The following is a 12773-nucleotide window of genomic DNA, read 5'->3' on the forward strand; positions in this document are numbered from 1 at the left end:
TTTTCCTGTTGAATGAAAGATTTTTGTTGACGACGAACTAAATTCACTTGCCGCACCCCCCCCCCTCCCCCATCTACCCTGTCTCACTTAAAACGCTGAAATTAAAATGAAACGCAATAATAAAAAAAGAGATAGAGGTGCTGAGTAGCAATCCCAGTACCTCTTGCATGCTAAGCGAGCGCTCTACCATCTGAGCTACACCCTTTTTTTTTCTTTATTGCCGGTCTTCGACATTACATAACAGTGGGCTCACAAGAGATATAGAAAAAGGACACGTAGAGCTACCAGCCTGACTTATGTTGGCATTGTCGTTTAAAATTCCGTAAGTGCCATCAGGAGTTCTGCCCTTGACAACCGTTCAGGAAGGTAGTCCTTTGATTTCTGCACTTCCACGAATTGCGGATACCCTCTATGAAATAGTCTGGTTGGCCTCGCGTCCACGTCCCCGTGGAGCCAGGCCATGCGTGAACGCCAAATGCTGTGGAGGCCCAGCAACATGATCGAATCGTTGTCCACGATCAAAAAACGAACGCCGCAGGGATGTAGCGGAAAGTCCTTGTGGATGGACCTCTGAAGGACGTGTTACAAAAAGACAGCCGCCCAAAATGCAAAAATACGTGCTCTATATTCTCAGGTTGCTTGCAAATAGAGTAATCGACTCCCCAGGGTACAAATAGTCATCTTTCTTGCATCCAGGTTTTCCCTAAGAGTGTACCCGTATGCAACTTAAAGAAAAAAGACGACTCCAGGATTAACTTCCATTCGTTTTACGCGTTTCAAAACATTTTGTCCTGGGCCTCCACAGTACAGAGCTCTGTACATCGGTATCGGAATAACAGCATCGCAGACATCCTTATTAAACAGCCTTCTGCGTGCGACTGAACTCAAGTATTCCAGGGGAAAACGGGCAGTTAGGAACTGAAAAAACATCACAACCTCTTTCAAATAACCGTGAATGCCCCCCCCCCCCCGACATGTTACCCGAGGATACCACAAATGCAGTTAAAGCACGCGCCAGTCGGACATGAATTACCGTGCGCACAAAAGGACCACGAGTATCCCGTAAAAACAGAAAGCGATTAACGAGCTGTCGTACGTACAAGTGCACCAGCCCCAGGCCGCCATCGCGGACCCGCCTGAACAAATTGGTGCGGCTGCATCTCTCCCACGTCGATGACCACACAAAAACCGCAAAAACCCTGTGAAATTTCTGCACATTAACCCGTGAGCAATTCAATGCTTGCATAACAAACCAAATTTTCGCAACAAAAAATAAATTACAGACAGTTGCCTTCGCGAATATAGACATCGCAGCCCCCTTCCATTTTTCCGCCTTTTCCTTCAGTTCTTTTATCTGCCCGCACCAATAGGGCTCGCTATCGCGGTAATTTTCGAGGGGCGTACCTAAGTAATTCACAGGTGTTCTCCCCCGATTCACATTGTCAAAAGTGCTTGGTGTCGATAACCAAGCCCCGTGCCAAAATCCGACACACTATCCCCAATTGACCCGACTTCCCGTTACATCCCCGAAGCGCTTGACAGTTTGTATGACCATTGAAATGCTCTCTTTGTCGGTACAAAATACCGCCACATCGTCTGCATATGCAAGGAGCTTTACCTCCGTGGCAAGCAGTTTGTACCCGTTGATAGATTCATTTCTAATAATGCTCTGACACAAGGCTTCAATATAAATGCCAAACAATAGCGGGCTCAAGGGGCATCCCTGGCGCACTGAGCGCTCCAAACGAATGGGCGCACCCACGCTTTTATTAACCATTAGTCGTGTAGTGCAGTTTTGGTACGCCAAGGCGTACCAAGGCGTACGCGTACCAGGTACGCCAAGCGTACCAGGTACGCCAAGCGTACCAGGTACGCCAAGGCGTACCAGGTACGCCAAGGCGTACCAGGTACGCCAAGGCGTACCAGTACGCCAAGGCGTACTCGCCCTACATTACAATATTCCAACACAAAAAAACACAAGTTCATGAGCCACGCAGTCAAATGTTTTCTCTAAGTCCAGCTGAAGCATTGCAACTCCACTGTGAGTGGCGTCACAACACTCCAACACACACCTCGACTTGTGAATGTGGATATTGTACGGCCCTTTATTCCGCAAGTCTGATGTGGTCCTAACAATTCCATCATAACTGTTTGCAACCTTTGCGCGAGGATCTTCATGAATACCTTATAATCAACATTTGTTAAAGATATCGGCCTATAAGATGTCACACTTTTAAATTTTTCTGTATCTTCGGTTTTCGGGATTAAAACTGTATGGTAGGTAGAAAAAGATGGGGGAAGAGTTTTAATAACTAGCGCTTTGCTGAACATAAATGTCAGGACAGGAACAAGAAGATGCTTATTTTCCTTATAAAAAGCCGCACTTAGCCCATCTGGGCCAGGAGATTTTCCTGAATGCAGGTTTTCAATGGCTGTTTTAACTTCGTCGTCAGAAATTGGCTGCTCAAGGATTTATTTAACATCGTCATCTAATCGAGGCAAACCACCGGCAAAGTATTTTTGGAACTCTTCAACATCGGCACTCTGGAAGGCAAACAGTGTCTGGAAGTGTTCAAAGAAAGCGTTTTCGATTTCGTGCTTCTCAGTCATGATGCGTCCTTTCCATTTTATCTCGTTGATCTGGTTCCGTCTTGCGTGCGCTTTTTGGGCCCGCTTTGTTGGCGTTTCCCCAGCAGCGCAATGCTCTGCCCGTGCCCGCACCGGTGCACCGCGATAACGCTCTTGATCTACAAGCTCAAGTTTCTGTTTAACTTGTCGTATATCGTCGCTAAACACACCGGGCATTCCGCTTTCCTGGCCAATTAGTTTTTGCAGAATCGCTCTCAACTCTTCTTCCTTCATTTTTAAATGCAGAGCATTTCTTTAACTCACGATGCACCCGGCGTTGTCGGCGTGCCTCGGCGTCCGCAACAGCCGTTCCAGGTGCGCCCTCTCCCCCACTCCTCCTCTCCCGCATCACGCTACCATCCTCGCTCTCAACAACAGGTCCGCACCCCTCCCCCCTACACTATATAAAAAAATAATACTTACCGGCGCCTGGTTTCGATCCCAGGACCCTGCGGGCGGAACGCAAGGTACATGGTGCTCTACCCACTGCGCCACAAAGCCGACACAGAATGGAAGGCTACGAACGCGCCTTATATCCTTGACTCATTCAAACTACGTCGAGAAGCTGCTGATACAACGCATTCACTACCACCAACTCCCCAAACACTAAACGTTAACGCAATACACCCACCCACTATGCGACGCATTTACTCGAGTCCCCCTCGCGGGGAGATGGGCCCTTTCTTTTTTTCTTCGTATTTAAAAGCACAGGCCATTCCAATAGCTTTCATTTTAATGACTTGTTTAAAAATTTCCCATTTCTGCCCAATTAGGTAGTTATCTGCTTCCTCGAATTACTGAAGCTTTTCAGTGGTGTAGGATGCAAAAACCGTCTTTTAGGAGCTTAGAATTGAGTTTCCAGAGGTCCCAATTGAAGGGTGCTATATATTTCTTCCTCCCGATATCGAATTGCACCAAGCAATGGTTCGAAAATGATACAAGCAGTACTCTATAATTTTCACATTTGTCTATCAGGTCCAGCGAGACGTACAACCTATCCAGCCGCGTGTGACTGGACACCTAAAAATGGGTGTACTGGACATCTCGGGCTCCCTCCAGGCACTCTGCTACATCTACTGACAACTACTATGCTAGATTCTTCAACCATTTCAATAAGGAGGTCAGTACTGGCATCTCTATAAGGGCTGCTGCTTGATTTGTCCCGCGAAGCTAGTACGCAATTGAAATCCCCCATCAGTATGAGTAACCTTTCAGTTGTCATTTGATGTCTCAGGTTGGCAAAAAATTCTGTCCTCTCATCCACCCTATTCGGAGCAGCTACGCATATCATTCGTAAACTTACTGCAGAATACAAGATATCACATACAATAAGCGTGCCTGAGTCGCACGACGTCACGGTTTCCACAAGGCCAGGCAACTTTTTTACAAACAGTACACACCCTGCAGACGACCCAACGGCATGACTTATGCAGGCATAGTAACGTAACGTAAAACGGTCCGCCATGCTCGCGGTCTCCTCCTCCCCGCCAATTTTTGTTTCCTGAATAGCTACGACGTCTAGGCCCCGTTCCGTTAACAGCCGATGCACCTGGGCTTGCTTTATTTTAGTGGACAGACCTCTAACATTCAGGGTGGCTACATTTAAGGCGCCTTACATACAGGTTTTAAACTAAAAGGGGAGACCGAGAGCGTGGCGCATACCTGGGGCCAAATTCTCCAAAACGACGGGCCGTCGCTTTGAAACGACGGGGTAGCGCCATGCAAATGCACGTGTTCTTAGGGTTGGGGCCGTCGCTTTTAGTTTCCCTGCAGGAGGGTGAGCCGCAGAAAAGCGCTGTGGCAAGGGCGCGAAGCGACACCCACTGCCCCCCGTCGTTTCACTTGTCGCTTCGCGCCCTTGCCACAGCGCTTTTCTGCGGCTCACCCTCCTGCAGGGAAACTAAAAGCGACGGCCCCAACCCTAAGAACACGTGCATTTGCATGGCACTACCCCGTTGTTTCAAAGCGACGCCCCGTCGTTTTAGAGAATTCGGCCCCTGCTCGCATCATGGCGTCGTCACACGCCCCCCAGGATCCAGCTCGCTCGAGACGAGCGGTTGCTGCTGAGTCGTCCGTGGGAGGCTGCGGTTCTGCTGGTTGTCTGATCTCGTCGGCTTGGGTAGCACCCGTCGACTCTGGCTCGACTTAGCTGGCGGCTCCTCGCTGTTTACATGCGTGGTCGGGGGGTGTCCGCCTTTCGCATCGTCGTGGCTGCGCTTCGTGCTCGCCGCGACCGTGGCCGCTTGGCTCACGTCCATTTTCTCCTGAACACTTGCGTCGTCGCGCTGTTTCGTCGGCGGCGCGCTCTCGGAGTTGCTTTGCTGCGGTGTTGACGCAGCTCCGGTTTGCACCTCCTGACGCTTGGGCGGGTTGCCCTCCACAAAGGGTGGCGTGCTTGAAGTCCCGTCCGCGGCCGCCAAGTCTCCCGTGCCGCGGGCGGCTTCCTCAGCCTCCATAGCGTCCATTACGAGTTCGCTTGAGTCGTCACCACCTGCCGGCCCAGTCACGTTGGCGTAGGTACAGGTCCGCGCAGAAGTAAACGGAGCACGGGAGCGGTGGCCGAACTGCATCGCTGCGCCGCGTGTGGGCGCCGGCAGGAACCAAGGAGCGCTGGTTGTGGCCTCCGCGATTTGCTGCCGGCGGCGCAACGGCGCGCCGCCAGCAGCGAATCGCGGAGGCCACGCGGCCCCGCTGCCCTATCCGATATGTTTAATCGCCGCTCTGCTGGCGTGTCATGCTGGGCGTGACGCTATTCAAAAGGCAACGCTGGGCTATAGAGGGGCGCTGGTTGCATTGCCGCTCGCAGGCATCAGCGGCGACAGAATCCGCCGCTATTCAGCTGGACAAAGCTGCGCGCGCTCGGAAACGTGCCTTGTTGCGCGCTGTAAAGGGCAGCGTAAAATTGTAGGCCGCTGCGGTTTTCCATAGCACGTCTTTGCGATATAATTTATTGTAAGCCGATAACAAAATTGCCTTGGACAATATAGAAAGCACATTCACAGAAATTTTCTTATTCGGAAAAAAAATCTCGCTTTCATATTTTCTTTTAAATTTTGGGTTTCTCCCAAATTACTGCTGCCACTCAGTTCAGGTCTCTTCTGAAGAAAGGAAAATACAAATTGCCCAGGCGATGAAAGTTTTCTGTGTTAAAGAACACTGTATAAAGAATAGACACAATCGTTGTCTTGTATTACAGCGGGCCTCATAGGGCGCATATTTTGTTGTCGCATTAAAACAGACGTTGTTATTTTTGACGAGCACGTTCTATTAGTTAAGAAAATGTTGCAGCTTTGAATTAACCCTTTGGCGCAGTTATGTTCATTGATTGATTGATTGATTGATTGATTGATTGATTGATTGATTGATTGATTGATTGATTGATTGATTGATTGATTGATTGGGGGTTTAACGCACCGACGCTACACAGGCGATTAGGTAGGTGCGCCGTAGTGGAGGGCTCCGGATTCATTTTGACCACCTGGGGATCTTTAACCGGTACAGAAATCTCGAACACACAGGCTTTTTCGCATTTCCCCTTCATCAGAAAAGCGGCTGCCCCGGCCGGGAATCGAACATGCGTAAGCTGCGTAAGGTGAAGAAAATAGTAATTAGCTGATGCTTCGGCATGCGCCGTTAAAAGAATTCAATGGCCTTCCGCTGTGCGAAGAAGGGTGACCAGCGGAGCTGCGGTACTTCGCGGCTAATTGTCGTATAATTTATTTCCTGAAAGTTTCAGTAAAACTACTGTTACCGCCACGAACTCGTGACGGTGCTGAAAAATGATCAAAAATGTTAAAAACACGAAATATAAGAAGAATTTCCAAAAATATAATACAAAAGGAAAAGAAAGCCTTAAAAATTAGTTACGAGAACGCAATGGAAAGCTGCATCATGTGGCCTTAATTAAATATCCAAACTAATGTTATGCAGAACCGTCGAGACTTGTGACGTTGTCTACTTCTGTTCAGGCCCCTCAGAAATATGGGTCTAATTGCAATAACTTTAGCGCTGCTACTGAGCAAGGCAAGGTGTTTTTCACAGAAAAGCTGTTCTAGGGCTGGGCTTTACGACTGTCGGGTGTGGTGTCGCGTCACGCTGCTTCCGGAGCACGTTTTTCCGCGCGGAAAAAAAAACGGATCCCTGTGTGAAAAAAACTTCTTAAAAACAAAAAAGCGGTCCTACGGCCTTCATATATAATAGAAGACGGCTGATAGTTCCCATAAAAGAAAATGTCTTCTAACAATGCATTTGTGCTTTGAGGTGAACCGACTTTCAAAAGATATATGTGCAAGTTTGGTTTTTTGTAAGATGGCTTTTTCACATTACCTTTTGCGCCGTGAAGCATGGCCAGAGAGAAATAACTTTATTTTCCGAGCAAATTGGCATAGAAACGCGAGGTGGCCGCCGGCAGAAGGCTGGCGGCGGTACTGGCGGCTCGGTCAACCATTTGTGGCTGCACCCCTGGCTGCGAGCTGCCCAGCGTGTCCTCCCACGGCTCGATGCTGCAGATTGGGGGGACGGGTTGAGGGGACTGGCCACATGGTGTGAGTGATTGTCAAGGGAGTCACAGAAAGAACAGTTATTGGAAGGGAACTGAGAGGGGTGGATTTTGTGGAGGAGGAAACGACTGAAGAGCGGCGGCGGTCGAGACGGTGATGCACCGTGACTTCATGGAACGAGAGCAGTCTACCGCGGGCCGACCGATCACAGGGGTAGGACGCCTCGGGGGAGTATAATTACTGAAAACGGCTCCAGATTTGGTGTTATTGAATTAACAATGAAGTTGTAAACGATACAGACTTACTGTCTGCTGCCAATAAATGGCCATCTACGCAGCGAGTGCGTTTACAGAAAACGTCGGTAACTTGTTTTACAGGAACTATGGGTAAATAAATTATATTACAATTATCCGCTAAGGCGACTCTAACATTACGCATCACAGCTCTGCTGGCCATCCTTTTTCACAAAGCGGAAGGGCGCTGACTTTTTCTAAAGGCGCATATCGAAGTATCAGCTATTGTTTTCTAATTACTATCGACATAACAGCGCCCTAGGGTTTAAAAGGTGTAACATTTTCTTAACGAATACAAGCTGCTCGTTACAAATAACAACGTCGGTTTGAACCCTGTCCGTACGGTGAAAAAGAAAGAAAAATGTACTCAATATGTAGAGCTCTTTGTTCTGAATAAAATGGAAATGTTACTTCGATGAAATAATATTCCTTCATTTCTCTAACTGTGTAAAAAAGATTGCCCTAAGATGGCTTCACACGGCGCCGATATTTCGATAACTTCACCACGTGGCTTCACCGCATGGCTTCACCGCATGGCCGCAGTGTCTTGCAAGAAACCGCCGTCTGACCTCCAAAGTGACCGATGGCGACCATACTCGTCATCGGTGATTTTGGTACAAAATCTTATGGCGACTTTACTTGTCAACGGGAGCAAAATAGTTATGCGACAACAAAATATGCGCCCCATGAGGCCCGATGTAATAGAAGACAACGATTGTGTCTATTCTTTATACAGTGTTCTTTAACAACGAAAATTTTCATCGCCAGGGCAATTTGTATTTTCCTTTCTTCAAAACAGACCTGAGCTGAGTTGCAGCAGTAATTTGGGAGAAACCCCAAATTAAAAAAACAAATTGAAAGCGAGATCTTTTTTTCCGAATGACAAACATTTCTGTGAATGCGCTTTCTGTATTGCCCAAGGCAATTTTGTTCTCGGCTTACAATAAATTATATCGCAAAGACGTGCTATGGAAAACCGCAGCGGCCTACAATTTTACGCCGCCCTTTACAGCGCGCAACAAGGCACGTTTCCGAGCGCGCGCAGCTTTGTCCAGCTGAATAGCGGCGGATTCCGTCGCCGCTGATGCCTGCGAGCGGCAATGCAACCAGTGCCCCTTTATAGCCCAGCGCTGCCTTTTGAATAGCGCCACGCCCAGCATGACACGCCAGCAGAGCGGCGGGGGCAGTGCGAACACACTCTTAGACCGGCGCTCCTTGGTTCCCGTCGGCGCCCACACGCAGCCCAGCGATGCAGTTCGGCCGCCGCTCCCGTGCTCCGTTTACTTTTACGCGTACCTGTACGAACGCACTGTGCGTCCGTGTGGCCGAAACGCCGACACCATGAGCATCGGGGGACCTTGCACTCCCTTCGAACATGTCCCGTCGCGTGGCAACGCATCCCGGAGCAACCACAAGCGCCAACTCGCCCGCCACACGAATCTGATGAGGCAGGTCGTCCTGTTTTACTCCCGCCTTGAGCTTCAGCATGACGGTCCTGGCCGTCGACCCTTTGTCGTGAACGCCTCGAACGCACCAGCGCTCTTTGGTGACTTCCGTAACTCGCCAGAACGCCGCGAATGCAGTTCGGACATCCTCGTCTTCGACCCCAGCAGCCAATGAAGCTTCAACTAGAGTGAACTAAAATTCTAGCTCACTCTACTTCAACCTCACCTGCTGATTCTGCGGGTCGAAGATAAGGCAGCGGCGCCCCTTAACTTCCTGTTCGCCGGAATCCAGCATCTTCTTCGTAGCCTCCGCGGTGTTGAAGGTGACGTCCCAGACGTGAATAATCTGGTATGCCCCCAGCGCAATCACATCCGAGAGCATTCCAGTACTGGCGAGAATATCCCAAAAATCTTCGACTCGATACGGTCTTGCCTTCACGTCGCCGTGAAGAAAAACGGTGTTTGCAACAATTCGCCCGGTTGGCAGTTGAGGCAGAATGATCTGATAATCGTCTTCAGCTTGCGCCCTGTTTCCGCCGCCTGCCTGGGCCGCCATTCGCTCCCACGGAGCACATGATTACACGACAGCACGCTTTGGTGACAGGAAGTGGAATGACTGAGCTACAGCCCCACAGTAAAACAGTGCACTCGGACCCCGTTAGGTGCGTACAACGTGGCGACGGAAACTAGAGCAAGCGATGGTGAGTGCAGCCGCCGCTGGCAAAAACACTCAGGTCCCCCTGTTTGCGTTCGAACATATCTGCTCCGTGGAGTGGCGATTGGGCCTTAAGTGCAACTTTGCCATATGGGCGAATAACAATGTACTTAAGAATACAGCAGAGGGTCAGGATATACGTACGACGGGCACTGTGCTGCTGATAAGTGGTGTTTGCGGAAAAAAAAAGAGATATATGTAACCGAAATTAACATGCCGTCCAGATGAAGTCGTGATGAAGCAAAAAAAAAAAACGCCCTGTAAATGCGCTAGAGATTGAAAGCAGATGCGGGAACGTTTTTGGGTGTGCACACTCATCGTCCGAAATACGCTAAGCTCAACGGGTTGCGTGAAATAACTGAGCGATTAAGGTTACAAGCGCGTTTTGAAGGTGAGCATTTTGGCAGACTTCTGTCTGGTTGGGAAGTTACTGAACTGAGATTTGATTATGCTCCAAACAATACATAGACAAAAACCCGACGTTTCGAAGCCCGCTCGGCTTCTTCTTGAGGGGTGACTGGGGCCACGCTGCAACTGCCTCACTTTCGCCGCCCTTGCACAAAGCCCCTCGCTGCGGCACGTAATCCGTGTGTGTACACTGAAGGGAGAGTGCCAAGCGAGCGATTAACGTTCCCAGGGATGCGTTGGATTTCCGAACGGTCACGCTTGAAATTTTGTGTTCGTGTTAGCCGTTTGTTCCTTCGTAATCACAAGTCTCGGCAGTTCTAGGTCGGTGTCTTGTTTTTAGTTTACTGGTTTATTCTCTATCCTCGTTATTGTGGTCTAAAAAAATTTTTCCTCGCAGAAAGGTCGCATGCACTGGGCTCAAGGTGGGGGACTTTAATAGGAAAGAAAACGAGCACAGGAATTGTGGCGTGGAAGTGGTATATGCTCAGTTAGCTACTCTACGCATAGGAAAAGAAACACCTGGGTTTAAACAATAAAAACAAGAGTGTAAATAGAGAAAAAAGAGGGAAGTAAGGAAACTTAAGCTCATTTAATACCGAAGGAAAGAACCAAATTATGGCAGATGATAATGCACTGGCATCAAATCAGCGACAGCTATGGGGTATGCATTCTAGTTCGCCTGTTGCGTTGCGTGATGCGCCCGAACCTCTTCTGCAGACGAATACTTCAGACAACGATGGATATGCGTCTAGACAGCCTGCGCACATAGGCCAACACCCGATTCATAGTCTGAGATTCGAAAACGGCCGTTCCAGACTATGCCAAAGGCCAGATCTCGCCTCAGGCTCACCAAATTCTTAATCAGAAACCACCTACTGATCCTGTAAACTTGATCTGGTTCCCTCCCCCCCCTCTTGCCGGGTATTGGAGGAAATGAAGTGGCACACACCGAAGCTCGAGCTCTCATCTCCCGGGGCGGTGATGCCAGCACTGCCTCCCATGGAGCCAGATCAACCCGTCATACTTTACTCACGTGCACAGACATCACGGAACATTACCGCCTCTCCCGCCGCAAATACCCTCCCGCCCACCGATCCCATCAGTGGAAGAGGAACGACTTTGGCGTCAGCTTCAAACTGAATTCATCACCTGTTTAGCCGTACTTCATCACATTCACCCTTCACTGTATCCCACAACACTCTTCCAGCCCTGCAGGGGACGGGCCACATCACAACAGCCTATGTGGGCCTGCAAATTTGACCCCTTCCCTCTCATCACCTCCGTCGACCAATGGGAAGCAGCGCTGGGATGCTCAAACCTGGATCTCCACAAGTCGCTCACGGGCCGGGCAGCCACAGTCGCCGAAGTACTACGGTCTTCGGCCACCAAGCTGCACTAACCCTTGGTTAAATCAAGTTTTAAAACAGAGCTTCGCTACTTTCGTCCCGCGATTTCACGGAGGATGCGGAAATGACCTTTTGACCGGAGACACACCTCCGGCAACGCACGCCGGGCCCGCTGTCGGCGCTGCGCACAAGGCCACATTTTCAGTCGTTCTGCGCAGAACAAGCAGCGGTCGCCGCCGCCGCCGTCGCTGCGGCCGAGGCAGCCGACCACCACCGCAGCTTCCCATGTATGCGGCGCTGGGTTGTCTCGGGCAACGTGACTCGTCTCGCGCCCGGCGAAGAGGAACGGTGCGTTCGCCCGGCCTTTTTCTGTGAGCGTTGCACGGAACCGAACTGCTTTCTGACATGATCGGCAATACAGCTAAATCAAAGGTTAACCAAGCGAAACCAAGAATCAACCACAGTAAGCCAAGCTTTTGCTTCGCCTATCCAAGGTTAGCTGAGCTATAGGCCGCAGCCATTTCTCTCTCTCTCTCTCTCTCTCTCTCTCTCTCTCTCTCTCTCTCTCTCTCTCTCTCTCTCTCTCTCTCTCTCTCTCTCTCTCTCTCTCTCTCTCTCTCTCTCTCTCTCTCTCTCCACACTCGCACGAAAAGTCGTGAGCTGTTGTACTGGGGAGCATGAGACGAGTTGCCGTGCACGCGCGTCGTAACTTTATACCTGTCTTAAAAAGACGGTGACGTGAGTTGCAAACCTAGAGTTACCTCCCCATTTTCAAATCTCGAATGGCGGGCCTTGTTCGAAGTTTTTTCGACTTGTGTACGCACATTTTTTTATGGCTGAAAGTGGAGTTCCTCTAGTACAATAGACCCTATGCAAAATGCGCCCCGCCATCTCACGTCGACTCCGGTAACTAGGTCCGCCATTTTGGTACGGTCGTTTGAAACCGAAACCAATTACCAAAACATAGAAGGCGGGCATTGACCGCTCTTGGTGATGGACTACAATGCCGGAGCATTGCTTCGTGCCGCAGAGCACGCAATGCAGAATTACCGGTTCAAATGGAGAAAAGGTACGTGAAGTTCCACGCTTTTGGACGAACTTTGTGACGCGAACTGTGCCGGCGCGAGCAACCTTTGTGACACGATGGGCGCGGTGCGCTTGGAGCGAATATTTGTCGTTGGTTCGCTAAGCGCGGGGTTCCGTAGTCGCTGTCCGTATGAAAAATACAGCTGCGTTGTAGTTCTCTTGTCCAGCCTTTGTATTCTAAATGAAGCCTGAGCGTGCGCCGCCTATTCATGCGACTGACAGCGGCGCTCGACCGGGAAAACAGTACCACACGTTGCCAAAATTAGGCTGTTTCTTTACTCGTCCCTGTGGCTCTGCGCCCGCTTCATTTCATTGTTAAATGGTACCGCTTAGCCCCTACACGAGCCTTTATC

This window comes from Haemaphysalis longicornis, unplaced genomic scaffold (assembly GCF_048455015.1).
Source record: "Haemaphysalis longicornis isolate Haplotype H1 unplaced genomic scaffold, Haemaphysalis longicornis Haplotype H1 scaffold_5, whole genome shotgun sequence".
NCBI lineage: Eukaryota > Metazoa > Arthropoda > Arachnida > Ixodida > Ixodidae > Haemaphysalis > Haemaphysalis longicornis.